Raw genomic sequence first — 13,612 nt, forward strand, 5'->3', positions numbered from 1 at the left:
CTGCATGCGAGATGTAGTGCATAAATCATTGAAATGGATCCTGCACGTGCTTTCGCGATGTCCTCAAAAAAAAAAAAAAAAAAAAAAAAGGCCAAGGTCTGGAGCAGGCAGGCCATAGCTATATGTCAATGTTTGGAGGAAGGCGCTGGGACCTGATGTGACCTGATGCACATGTGTGTCTCAAAGGCAAAGTGAGATGGGAAAGAGCACTCAGTGTTGGGAAAAAAAAATGTGACTGAAATTGCTTGGCCAGCACAACTCAAGGCCAAAATCTATTTAATCAGGGAATAAGGACATTTCCCAAAAAAAAAAAAAAAAAAAAAAGAAAAAGCGCAGCATAATATACCTCTGCCTCAGTTGGTGACCCACAGACACTTTATGACACAATACATTTACCTGACAACACAGACTCATCTCATCTCCTGCTGTAACTATTCCCAGAAATTAATACACTTCTCACACATGCTCAGCCTGCCTTCAAAATCTAGCCAAGAATGCTGCAGTGCGCCAAGTAACAAGCTAAACAAACACAGTAAATACACTGATAATGCCAGTGATAACATCCAAGGCGAAAGGAAATGATGAAGGTCAGTAATTGGGAGAAGGTGGGGGGAAGAGAGGCATGGTGTGGTTTGTTTTTCTCCTGGCAGGGGTCCATCTGGGCGCGTGCAGCAGGCTCCAGGGCGTTGTAGGAGCACGTCTGTGCAGAGGTTAAGAAAAGCAATTAATCGGCTGCGGAGATAATCAAAGGAACCTCCCCCTCCAGAAATCTTGGTGGGGGAGGAGGGGAGAGAGAGAGAGAGAGAGAGAGAGAGAGAGAGAGAGAGAGAGAGAGAGAGAGAGAGAGAGAGAGAGAGAGAGAGAGAGAGAGAGAGAGAGAGAGACAAACAGAGATACAGACAGAGAGGGAGATGGGAAAATACTTGTTTACAGGCACTGCTGGAGCGATCAAAAGCACAGGGGTTCAGCTCTGCCACCGGGGCCCTCCGTTTCAGGTGGGATTGATAACACTTCAGATGTACAATTCAATGTTTGTGAGAGTACTTTTACCTCCCGGTGAGAAGGCAAGCATTTTTCACAGTCTAAGCTGTATTTTCTTTCATCTCAGATTTTGCAAGGTATCAACAGATTGTTAATGGTGAGGAAGACATTTATTTTCCCACACATAATCAAAGAATGTTGTCTGGAGTGCATGTGCTCCCCCCACTAAGGCACTTTTCAGAAAAAAAAAAAAAAAAAAAAAAGATTAATATCTCTGGAAACTAATATTGCGATTACATTCATTTATCCATTTACCCAAACAGACGCATGGTAAAGGCTGAAAATGAAACTGAAAGATGTCCCATCAAAGTGCATCAACACCATTTTCCCCCTACTAACTGATATACAGTATGTGTTTGGATGTGGGGTAGTAAAAAGGCTCGATTTGACTAATGACTAATTTTACAGTTGCATGAGGAATCAAAGCTTGTTGCTCCCTCTGGTGGTTCAAAGGTCCCTTTGGAATTGAAATAAAGTGCGCTTACGGCAGATTTATGTTTAAGATGTGGCCACTAAACCTGCCTTCGTCTCTGCTTTAGTCCATCTGCTCTCTTTGGTGCACCAACTGCACTGTTAAAGCTTAAAAATGACCATGGAAATAGAGAGCAGCATCAGACTTGGGCACTGGAATGTCAGTATCTAAATAAGTACCAAGAGCTGTGTTTCTGTGATGTTGCCGTTTTGATTATTGAAAAACTATGTCTGCTTAATCAATACTTCTTGAAAGAACCTCCTCGTCAATTCCACTAAGCAACCAGATAGCAAAAGCACTGTATTTGAAAACCAAACATTCATCTTCTATATCAATCTTACTTCCTTTTTTATCTTATGTCCTTGTGCATATTATATCAGGCATGGTCCTCTCTATCAGTGCTAAAATGTAGCTACTGTATATGATCAGTTTAACGTATGTACACATCTTGAAGCAAAACTCTGACACACAGTTAGCAGGTCAGTGGTGACTAAGTGGCACACAAAGTCTTGATTAGATTATTACTCATCCCTATCACTGTAATATGTTGCAAAAGGAACAACACACTTCTCATTACACCACTGACAGGCCTGCTGCTGTGGGGTGCCAACAAAAGGTGTTCCAAAGGCGCACACTTATTGATTTGAAAAAAAAAAAATAAAAAAATGGAAATGACATACAGTGTGTTCCTTTGGGGGTAGCTGTAGGAGGTGGGAGTAGTTCCAGGTTCTGTACGAGGAGCAGGTCAGGGACTGAAACCATGCCAAACAGAAAATGAGTTTGTAGAACTCTGAACTGCTAACAAACAATGAAATGAAATGACCAGTTTACCTCAAACTGTCACTGTCAGTTTTGTCGCACATTTGTGGAGCCACAGGTCTCCACTCATCAGTGGTAGAAAGTAACAAAGTGGAATTTTGTTCTTCAGCATTTCTACTGTATGCTGTTTTATACTTCCACTCCACTACATTTATTTAACAACAAAGGTCACAAGTTACTTATCAGATTCAGATTTTAAACACAAAACTTTTTAAACTACAATGCACTGTTATAGATCATAGATCATAGATCATTAATCAAACAGTATATAAAACTGTTCAAATTTGCTCCACCTTTACCAGCTACAAAAATAAGTTACCGCCTACATGATAATTCATCCACAATAATGACCTAATTATATGTCATTTTTAATAGTGTTGCATTGCCACTTTTACTTAAATGGTCTGAACACTTCTTTCACCACAGCTGCTGATGATCTGAAGTCGCTGCTGACACATGGGCTTATCTGACAAGACAAATAGATGAGTATAGTGAATGCTAGATGACATGGGGCACACCACGGGGTCCCACCCTCCACTGGGTAACCAGCCCCATCTGCACAGGCACACTGACCAACCAGCAGCAGTCGCTACTGAAAACAACAACAGCATGATCCCTCACTGGCTTCCCACTTGCAAACAATCCCAGTTTTGTTTGATGTAGTTCTGAAACCACAAGCTGAGAGCAGGGCTGCAACTAATGATTATTGTCATTAGTCATTATAGGACTAGTCTATAAAACATTAGAAAACACTGGCAAAGGTTATGTTGTATCTTACCAACAATCCCAAACCTAAAGATATTCAGTTTACAGAGCTATATGAAACAGAGAAAAGCAACAGATCCTCTTTTTGGAGGAGCTGGAACCAGAGATTGATCGGTTTTAAGTATGACAAACAAGCAATTATGAAAAAAGTTGCCAGTTAATTATCTGTCAATTGACTTTTCAGCTCTAGATGAGAACTTCTTCTCATGTCCCTTACAGCCAGACAGTTGGATTTCAAGGCTTCTGTAAATCTACTTACACTGAAAATATATCAATTTCCTGTCAATCAGCACAGAGCATTTATTTCTAAACTCAAACAAAAGTAAGAACTCTAATGCACAAAAGTCACAAATTCCCCCAAAAAAACTACCATATTTAAATGTTTTTAGCCCTCTCTTGCTGTCATTACACAGAAAAAGGAGAGACTCGCATGGATTAAATACTGTATATAAGAGCTCACACAAAGCAGCTTTCATTTAACCAAGCCACTGAGCGAGTAGTAATGTAACTTGAGCCTTGCTGTGATGAAACATGCTGTAGGCAGAAGCAGACACAAAAAAAAAAAAAAAAAAAAACCCGCATTAGTCCTTACTGCTTTTGAGAGCACGCTGTGTTACCTGCAGCTTTTTTGAAACGTCTTGAATGATAGGCTTCACCCTTTTGAGGTGGACTGCCAAGTGCTGGCACGCTTTTTGTCGAGACAAACTGAATACATTGCTTTTGAAGAGCAGCGAGGGTCGGACAGGGATTGGAGCCTAGAATTCTAAAAAGACATGCACAAAATGTGTGATGAAACTTTCAGCACCATGGACAGCAGCCCTCAAGAAGCCTGACAACGAGGAGGAGGAGGAAGCAGGGGGTGGGGGGTCAGAGTGTGTGAGATGCACAGAGTGGAAAAAGAAATGGAGTAAAGTGACAGGCAATGAGTTCATTTCATAATTAAGCAAAAATATCATCTTTCCCACACCATGCATTTCAGCTATCCCCCATCCCCAAAGTGAAGGCGCTCACCCCAAAACACACACACACACACACATATATACACACACTCCTGCGGCAAGACCGTGCTTTTCCACAGTTTTTCCCCGTCTCTGTGTCTTAGGCTGAATAATGCAGGGCCTTTACCCAGAGCTCAAGCATGAGTGGATAATCTGGCCACAAGGACAGGCTGTGTCAACATTTCCCTTTACTTCCTTATTTATTTATTTATTTACCCACCCGCCGTAGGACTTGGGGAGGGAGAAGGAGAATATGTCCATAGCTAACAACATGCTGGCCAAGCAGATGACCTGCTTTCAGAGTTCACTTTGTGAGGGGAAGAGCGCAGACTGAACCAAACTGAATTTAGGAGATTACATGCCAGCTTTTTGAGGGAGACCAGAAGTCTTTCTGAACAAGCCATAAAATACAGAAATGTAGGGGCACCTGCAACGTAGTATCATTTCCAATATCGATTAATCCAACAACATCATTCTGTCAATGAATTATCGAACAAATGGTTATAACAAATCCCCAGAGCCTAAAATAATGTCCTAACTTCTTTTGTATTCCTTGCACCAAGACTATGTTTCATTGTTCACAAGTATAATGACAATAAAGTTGAGTTGAATGCAATTCAAATTGCTTGTTTTGTCTGATCAACAGTGCAAAACTCATATTCAATTCACAGTGACATAAAACCAGAAAAAGCAGCAAATCCTCACATTTCAGATATTTTAACAAGCCAGTGTTTGGTAATTGAATTTGGAAATTTAAAAAGATAAACTGATTATCAAAGTTCTGTTGATCAGCTGTTTCATAACTACAGTAAAGTATTAAATAAAGCCCAAAATAAATCTCAAACACATTTTCACTTGAATCAAAGCTACTTTACCAACCAAGAAGTGAAGTTATCTTTTATTTTCAAACCTCCTGTGTTCAAGTTGAACCCAAAGGGTCGGATGCAGCTAAAATCTACATTGCTAAGTCAATTCTTCATTGTGGATTTAACTGTCTTAAGTTTGTAAATGCGTGGCTCCCAAGTGATGTGCCAAAATCCATTTCGCAGAAGAAACTGCTGAGGCTTAATTGTCACAAACTTAAAATGCCATTCACAATGACTTTGCAATTCTGAATCATGTTTTGGGTGGCTTTTGTTTCCTGTGCCTAAATAACTGTTACAATATGACTCTTAGCACAGCCAATTGCAAGCGCTGGCTTAAAGAGCCTAATCCTCTTTAATTTGTTATTACTTGTAATTCAAAATGGTAGCCCACTTAACCACGGGAGATTTATTGTTTAGATGTCCTCCTCCACTGTATTGCAACCTGGATACTGATAACAGAAATAAATATCCTGTATATATATCCTGAGCTCTCATGGTGGCATTCAAGTAAATTACCATAAAAATCACTGTACAAATATTTTGGCATCAATCATTGAGCATAAATTGCTAAATAGCTGGGAGCCCTCTTTGCATTCATAGAGGATGATTTCATTGGCATTCTTGTGGCAGATGACTTTAGCCTCACACATTCCTCACACAAATTAGAATGTGAGAATTAAGAGGGATTTCATACGGCACGATAAGTGTATTTTAAAGGCAGAACTGATTAAGCTTGAGGGAAGAGGGAGGAATTAGGTAATTATCTCCAAAACAGACACCGCTGCCGCTCTGCTGTGTGAGAGCAGGCCCCAACACTCCAGGATCAAAGTGCTCCACATCAAGTCTATTCTCAGCCACAAAACTCAGTCCAATCCACGTGTGTATTACCTGATTTGAACACCTAACTGGCAACCCGTGGGTCTCAGGACACGGAGACATGAGTTTTAGGATCTCTGCCTGGAAAGCATCATTCAGTCCACATAATAATGAAGATGAGGCATGGTTAGTTACTTCAAAAGGAATGCCAAGTGAGTGTTTGCCTCTAATTTATTGATGTAATTCCTGGCATAAGATTTATTTTGTCTACTAGGTTAATTCATTATTGATTTCAAGGGCAGGATGTTTGAGCCCTTATAGGGAGCTGTGGAAGTTCGGGAAAGCAACCCTCCAGACAGGTAGACACACGCCATTCAAGGCTGTAATGTCAAACATCAGGAGTTTGGTACAGAGCTGCCAGGGAAACAGGAGAGGGGAGCTTAGCAGGACCCTCCTCCCGACCGAGCACTCAGTTTGTCAAGTTCCCACCTGCTCTCACCTCATGTGCTGACTCACTCAAAAACATCCCTCACAACTTATGCTAATATTTTTTCTTTTTTTTTTGGCATGTGCATTACAGACAGCCCTGAGTGGCGCCGTCATACCGGAGAGAGCCGTGTCCTACCTGCTCGTAGCAGTTCTCCCAGGTGAGGTTCAGGAGGCAGGAGGAGAACAGCTCGTCTTCGGTCCGGGCATAGCCGTCCATGGTGTGTGTGCCAGCCGCTTCGGGTGGAGGAGTCTGCAAACGGAAGAATTCTGTCTTTTATGAAGTCTTTCCCTCGACGAGTGTCTCTTCTTCTTCTTCTTCTTCTTCTTGTGTGTGTGTGTGTGTCTCTCTTTCTCTGCCCCGCTGGTCTTCTCCTCCCTCTCCGTCCGGCGCCGTGGATGCTGTCGGGCGAACAGCGGCGGTGCGCTGGCTGCTGCTTCCCCGGTCACGTGTGCGCCCTCTCCCCCAAAAAACCGAGCGGGAAGCTGCCGAGGGCGGTGGTTCCCAAAGAGGGGTATGCGGACCACCCAAGGTCAAGGAGTGCCCCCCACGGTGATGATTTCATTTGACAATCATTTAACCCCCCCCCCCCCGCATCCCATCCCCATCCCTGAAAGACGGGATAGTGTTGACTCTCTTAACACCTGTAGTCCTGCTGAACATGACAAGCTTCCTGTTCATTAAACTCACCTGGTGCTCCAGCTGCAATCAGCTCCCGGCTCCTCCGTGGCGAGCAGCCTCACTGTCCTTTAACCTCTGTCCTTTAACAGTGAGATTTCAGACACTTAACATCATCATTTTGACTTTGACCCCCCCCCCCCCCGAGCAAAACTCCAGCAACATCCCCACCAGCATGAGACAACAGTTGGGCTGAAGCCGCATGGCATTAAACCAGAAACTATCTTTGAAGAAGCTCCATAGGCAGATATGTGTGTGTTCACGTATGACTGGTTGTTTTATTAGTTTTTTTTCTCTTTGTCTGTCCAAATGTTACTTGTGATATGCTTTGGGATGAACCCGATGAAGGCCACAAGCCGAAACGCATAGGTCTAATGAAGTTCTTCTGTTTACTGCAAGTGTTGCTGGACTTTTCTCTCTCCATGCATTACCGTCATGTATTTTAAGTGTGCAGCATAGTGGCATCTCGAGCAAAAAGTTGCATTGTGGGAACTTTTAGGACAAGTCAGAGGTGTGGACTCGTGATAAATTCAAATAGGGCCAGACTTTAGAAAATAAGAAACATTCCAACTTTACTTTTACTTCAACAACAAGGACTCCGTACTTTCAGACTAATGTCTTTTAACTGAAAGACCAAAGATTAAAGATTATGTTGTCATAAAATGTGAGGCAAACCTCGGTTTATTACATCCAGACATTAAAACTATGAGTCAACCAAAAATGGACAACATGCAAAACATTAGGCTCATAAATTACAAATGATTTTATATGGGTCACACATAAAAAAAACACAGAGGCACACTCAATCACTTTGCTTTTGAATGATTTAAAGTTCAGTGGAAAGTAACTTTTAAAAGGTGCCTGCAATTCAAAAGCCACATGACTTGTAAGATTCATAACAAAGTTTAGCACTTGCCCTTGACTTGGGACTTGAGACTAATTTGAAACTTGCAAAACAATTTGTCCCAGCTCTGCCGCCTATACTTTACCCTTAGGATTTACACACTTAAATAAAAAGGAGAATTGTAAATAAAGTGCACAAAATAGCAATTATAGGTTGACTTTGGAAACAGCCCTGCACGTCACTGCAACAACAGACATTTTCTTGGCAAACACTTTGACATGCCCTAACACATGGTGTAATTAATGACATTAATTATAGCTGCATTCTATTTAGGTGATCCAGTTTCTAAGCCCTGATGTTGTGCATGTTTGCTCACGATGAAGCCATCATTGAAATTTGTTTTTCCAGCTATGCTCGAAAAGTCTGCTTCAAAAACACAACCATGTTTACACAACTGTACGCAACTCTACCCAAAACGTCGAACAGCTTAAGTCTTTGCGGATGATTTTCATAAAGACAGAAACTTCAACTAATGCCACCAGAAGAAACATTACTGAGTTATTATTTATTGGAAGACAAACCCATGGGCACACCCACACAAGTGTTTGATCAGACATCTTCTCAGGACTGTGTGGGTATGTACACTGTTTTTCATGACATCTGTTGGAAGTGGGACCACTGGGGGCCATTGGGGAACAGACACCTTTATCATTTGTACTAATCCTTCACAGAGGAATAGTACAAAGTTGCATAGTTCCCTCCATGGCCTCAAGCAGGTTCAGCTTCAGCAGAGGTCCAACTAGCTAGATTAAGTGAAAACAGCAAATGCAGGGCATTTAATGAAGATGAAATACTGAAATTAAAGTTAAAATGTTAGACCTATAATTCTTTGTATTCTTTCTAAAGTATGCAAAAAAATTCTTGAAACCCACTTGTAGGATGGAATTTAGAATAATTTGTACCTCATTCTCTTCTTTCTTGCATTATGTGGTACAGGTACAGGAAAAAATATAACAGGTTCCACTGAAGCTGAGCAATACAAAGCAAGATAAATTCTAACTGTTTAAGTTGTTGTGGTCACTAATATCATATGTTATAACAATTTTGACATGCCAGTGCAATACACCAATAGTATTTACCTGACTAACCTCTGGGGCTGAAGGTTCTTCTGACCACAGGTGCGTTCAATGTACAGTTAGTCGATAGTGGCAGACAGAGGCCTTGATGCTGCGTCAAAATCTCTGCCTAAGATGATCCCACCTGGTTTAGTTGTAGTCAGGTCGACTTCAACAAGCAGATTTTCACCTGAGCAGTAGCTGAAAACAGGATAACCATCACTGTAACAGAGGGACATACAGTAGGTGTCCCATCTGATATATATCAGTAAATAAGGACGTAATTGTGGTTGACAGCACACATTGGATGACTGTCATGTTTGTGCATTGTGCGACATGTAAGGAAAAACAGAAGTGCAACTCGCCCTCAGGTGACTGAGAATGTCAGTGTAGGATGCGAGCAGACTGTGTCAGCAGCAACAGTCTGTTGACAGTCACATAGAGTGGGATACTATAGTCGGGTTGTAGTGCATAAACATAATTTTGAGAGTTCACTGGTGCAAAAACCATAGGCACTGCTCTGCAGAGAAGTGATATGGTCAGATGACTCATCCTTCACCATATTGTCAACAAGTAGGTGATTGCATGTGTGGTGTACACCGAGAGAACAGCACAGGAATACTTGACCACTACAGTGTGGGGACCCGGTGGCTCTGTTTTGCATTTTGCTGGCATGGTTTGGATCCATTTGTCCCCTGGTCACTGCAAATCAATACAAAGTTGTTCTGAGTGATCACCTTTATCCTATGATGAAACTTTTCTATCCAGGTGGGAGTGGTCTCCTCCGGGATGACAACGCCCCCAGCCCAGGGAACAAGGGGTCACTGAAAGGGTCGATGAGTATGAAAATAATGTGAATCATAACCTATGGCCTTCACAGTGACCAGATTTCAACCCAATTGAACACTGATGGGAGATTTTGGACCGACCTGCTAGACAGTGCTCTCGGCCGCCATCATCAAAACACCAAATGGGAGAATATATATTGGAAGAACAGTGTTCATCCATCCAGTAAACTTTATGTCAGTGTACACCATAGACGTAGCCTCTGTGATGGCACCCAAAGGTTTCTGGAAAGTGGCTTTGAGGCTCAGAGCAGGCTGCTCTGTCATTGCCATCTTGAAAGGATGCCTGACTCCACCTCACTTCCACCTAATCCAAAAATGGGCAAAGAGGTGGGGCATGTTTGTGGCAAACATAAGCTCACCCACTGTCATCTGGTTTTGGACTATCTACATATCAACGCACTTTTTTTTTTTTAAAGGTAAAATTAATCTGTTTAATGGGAACTAAAAGTAAATCCAAAGAATTAAGTTAAGAGCTTCACAGCAAAGATATCTAGATTTACCAACTCACTGGATTTATAGTCCAATGTACAATAACTGTTTTGTTTCTGCAATGCCGTTACAGTACCTTGCACTTCAAAATAGTTTATTCTCCCATGAAAATCTTGCCAAACTGGATCATTGTCCTCTTACTCATTTTTTACAATTCAGTCTCCATGGACCTATACAGTGCTCTTGTCCATAAACCTACTAAAGCATTACATTATAGACACTTTATTTATAAAGATGGTGCTCATGCATGACAGAGATTCGTGTAGGCTGGAAGCATCAGCTAGATGTAAATATTAAATCAATGCATGGTGTTACACATGAGGAACAATATTTTATAGTGTAAATATGACTTTATCTTTTTTCAACTTTTAAACATCCAAGATCGCCTTTAAATTTTTCCCCTGAATGTTGTGTTTGATTGCATTTTAATTGCTCTATTGTCACATACACCAAGACAGATAAAGCCTATTATGATGGATTCAAATGTAAAGTCTGCCTGATTTAAGTTTCATACAATATTGTTTTATATTATATTTGAACAGCTCTAGACAAAAGCTACTAGTTTAAGTACAAATGCCAACTATTAGAATAATTGTAAAGCTTTGTGTTCTTTCTTCACAGCAAAACCAGTAACATTGCGGTGTTGAATTTGTGTTTCCCACGTGCAGCCATGCTGAGCACAGAAAATCTTTCAGCTCACTGAGAACTGTACGAGGAGGCCTGCTAGCAGAGCTCATTTGGAGAGCTGTCTTTTAGCGCGCTATTTATGGTGATGCGAGACCCGTGCAGTTAGACGGGCCTTTTGTTCATCAGTTTTCTTTTTGCTGGCCTCCTTGTTTGATCAGACGCGTTTGCCACGCATGATCTGCACCCGTTTGAAGTGTGGTCAATTGGCCCAGTGCTGTGCATTTTGTTTTTTCCTGCAGAAATTTGTCAAGAATTCACTGCAGTAAAGAGAGCATAGAAAGACAGAAAATGACAGTGAATATTCCCCATAGTGACTGCCCATAACACAGCTGACATATTTCATCTAGTTAATTCTCATGAGGCTTGTTAGCAGTATCAATATTGTGGAATCAAATTATGGAATGAAAATGCATTCATTTGCAATGCTTTTGAATTGCCTCAATTGCAAATGTGAGTGATTTTACACCCTTAGATTATTGTGATGCACATTTTAATGGAAACATATTATTGCTAAGAACAAATGAGGTAAATCACCTCAGTGCCTTGAAAGAGAGCAGGCCCTGATCTGGAGGTAAAGAAAAAGAATGATGCAAGCAAAATGAGCAGCAGTTTGTTCCTTATCTTTATCTGTCACCATCAACCATAATCTGCCCCGTGTTGTAGATTAATTTAAAGATTAGGGGATGCCATACATTTGCAGAGTGCAGGGGAGAGCCAAGGCACGAGAGAAATCACGCATCGTGTAGCCGGCTTCTTTCTGAATACATGGCACAGCTCGGCTTGTTCACATACTTGTGCCTGTATGTTCTGTGCTTTCTCTGATCTTTCTTCCTCTGCCCAGTGACACATGAAAGCTTTTCACTGAATCAAATCAACAGCCTGAGATAATTCAGTGTGACAATGTAACAATTGTGTTAGTGTCATTTCATGTGGGGATATTTCTATCATTCACACGTGTGCCACGAAGGCTGTGGCGGTGAAATTGGGTGAAAGTTCAGGACAGCTAGCAATCCGAAAGCGATGCGGGGAAATAAATGAGGTCAAATCAAATATTGTTTCCTCTCCGCCTACAGGTAGTGGCTGCATATTTCTGCACAGGTGCTTTCAGTAGTTGCGTGATTCATTTCAAACTGGCAGCCCATTTTAAACATACAGTCTACATGCCACATCTCCCCTACATAACCAATCTATCAAGCCTAACCCGGCGGTACGTGCATATACTCCCATATCACAGAGAAGGCTGGAAAGCAACTGTCATAGATGGCATGATTGAATTGTTCCCTTGCACTGTCACCAGAGGGGCTATTACTTCAAATTAGCATACAAATTCAAACCAGGACAGATGGATTTGTCACATTCCAGTCGCCATCTTCCTGGAAGATTGGCTGTGCTTGTGCTGTGCGATGGAGATAAGACACCTGTCTCGGCTGCGATTGGTGGCAGCCCTGGTGGGGGGGGAGAAAGGACCGGCGTGGGATGGGAGGAGGACTGGGTTGAGTGGGTGGGTGGATGGATTTCCTGAAACGCTGAGGTGTTGTGCAATAAACTTCCCCCTACCCACGGTCTCAAATGATGATGAGGCACCATCCAGGACTCTGTGGGTGGTGGGAGATTGAGCTGTAGCGAGCTGGTGATTCACACTGTTTGGAAACACGCTGAACAATACCTGTCTGGTATTTGTTTGTGTTTGCTACTTTTGTTGAGTTACTGTCAAACAGCCACATAAAATGGCCCCTAACATCAGCACAGGGTGCAGCAATGGGTGTGTAACAGCTGTGGGACGACATATACAGTATATTCTGGCGTGGCTCAGCTCTGCATATACTCGACCTCAAGTAACTTTACATGGCTTAACAAATGGTCAACAAGAAAACTCATTCCAATTCTGTCAGAATTCAATTTCTAATCAAATCTAATCGCAGGATTCTCATGTTGGAACATCTGACAACCACAGACTAATGATTAAGCACAAGAAGTCAGACCGCACACACCCTCACATCAGACACTAACAAAATAAAACTTGGAGACACAATGATTTTCATTTGTAATTGTGGCAGTGTGAATCAATGGGAAGTATTGAGCATGAAAAACTGTTCTTACCACAGGATCAATTCCATATAATTTCCAGATCAGCTCAAACTAATGGGTTTTCTATTGGCTTCACTTAAGGGGGGAGACTAATCTCCCCAGCACCATTTTGTGGTCCTGTGTACGTTCCCTAGCCACAGGCCATCCACTTAAAAACTTGTCTCCCAACAGTCCAAAAATATTAAAGCACACATGCTAATTTCCTGACTTAGCATATTATACAATCTGCAGGCTTAATTTAAAACTCCCTTAGCAGGTCTAGTATCTCTGCCTGCCTACTTCCAGACACTACAGAGAGTGAGAAAATGCTTACAGGTTCATTTCTGCCTCTATCCTGACATCAGTGTTATGTATATTCCCTTACAATTAATGTAAAGTTGAGATGCAGAGCAGAGGACAGCAAAGTTAAAGGCCAGCCTGTACCTGAAAAAAGACGAAGAGGCAGTTCACTGCTTTTTAAAAGGTGATGTAAACAAAATGGGATCTTTGATTTACATTTGCTGTTAACCCTCCACATGGTATAGCCCAAATATGACGGAAACAATGTTCATGTTTCCAACTCTTCCACACAAGAACTGAAATAATTAGTCAGCTTATCG

This window comes from Trachinotus anak, unplaced genomic scaffold, assembly GCF_046630095.1.
Source record: "Trachinotus anak isolate AG129_WGS33_773 ecotype Australia unplaced genomic scaffold, CSIRO_AGI_Tana_v1 ptg000005l, whole genome shotgun sequence".
Lineage (NCBI taxonomy): Eukaryota > Metazoa > Chordata > Actinopteri > Carangiformes > Carangidae > Trachinotus > Trachinotus anak.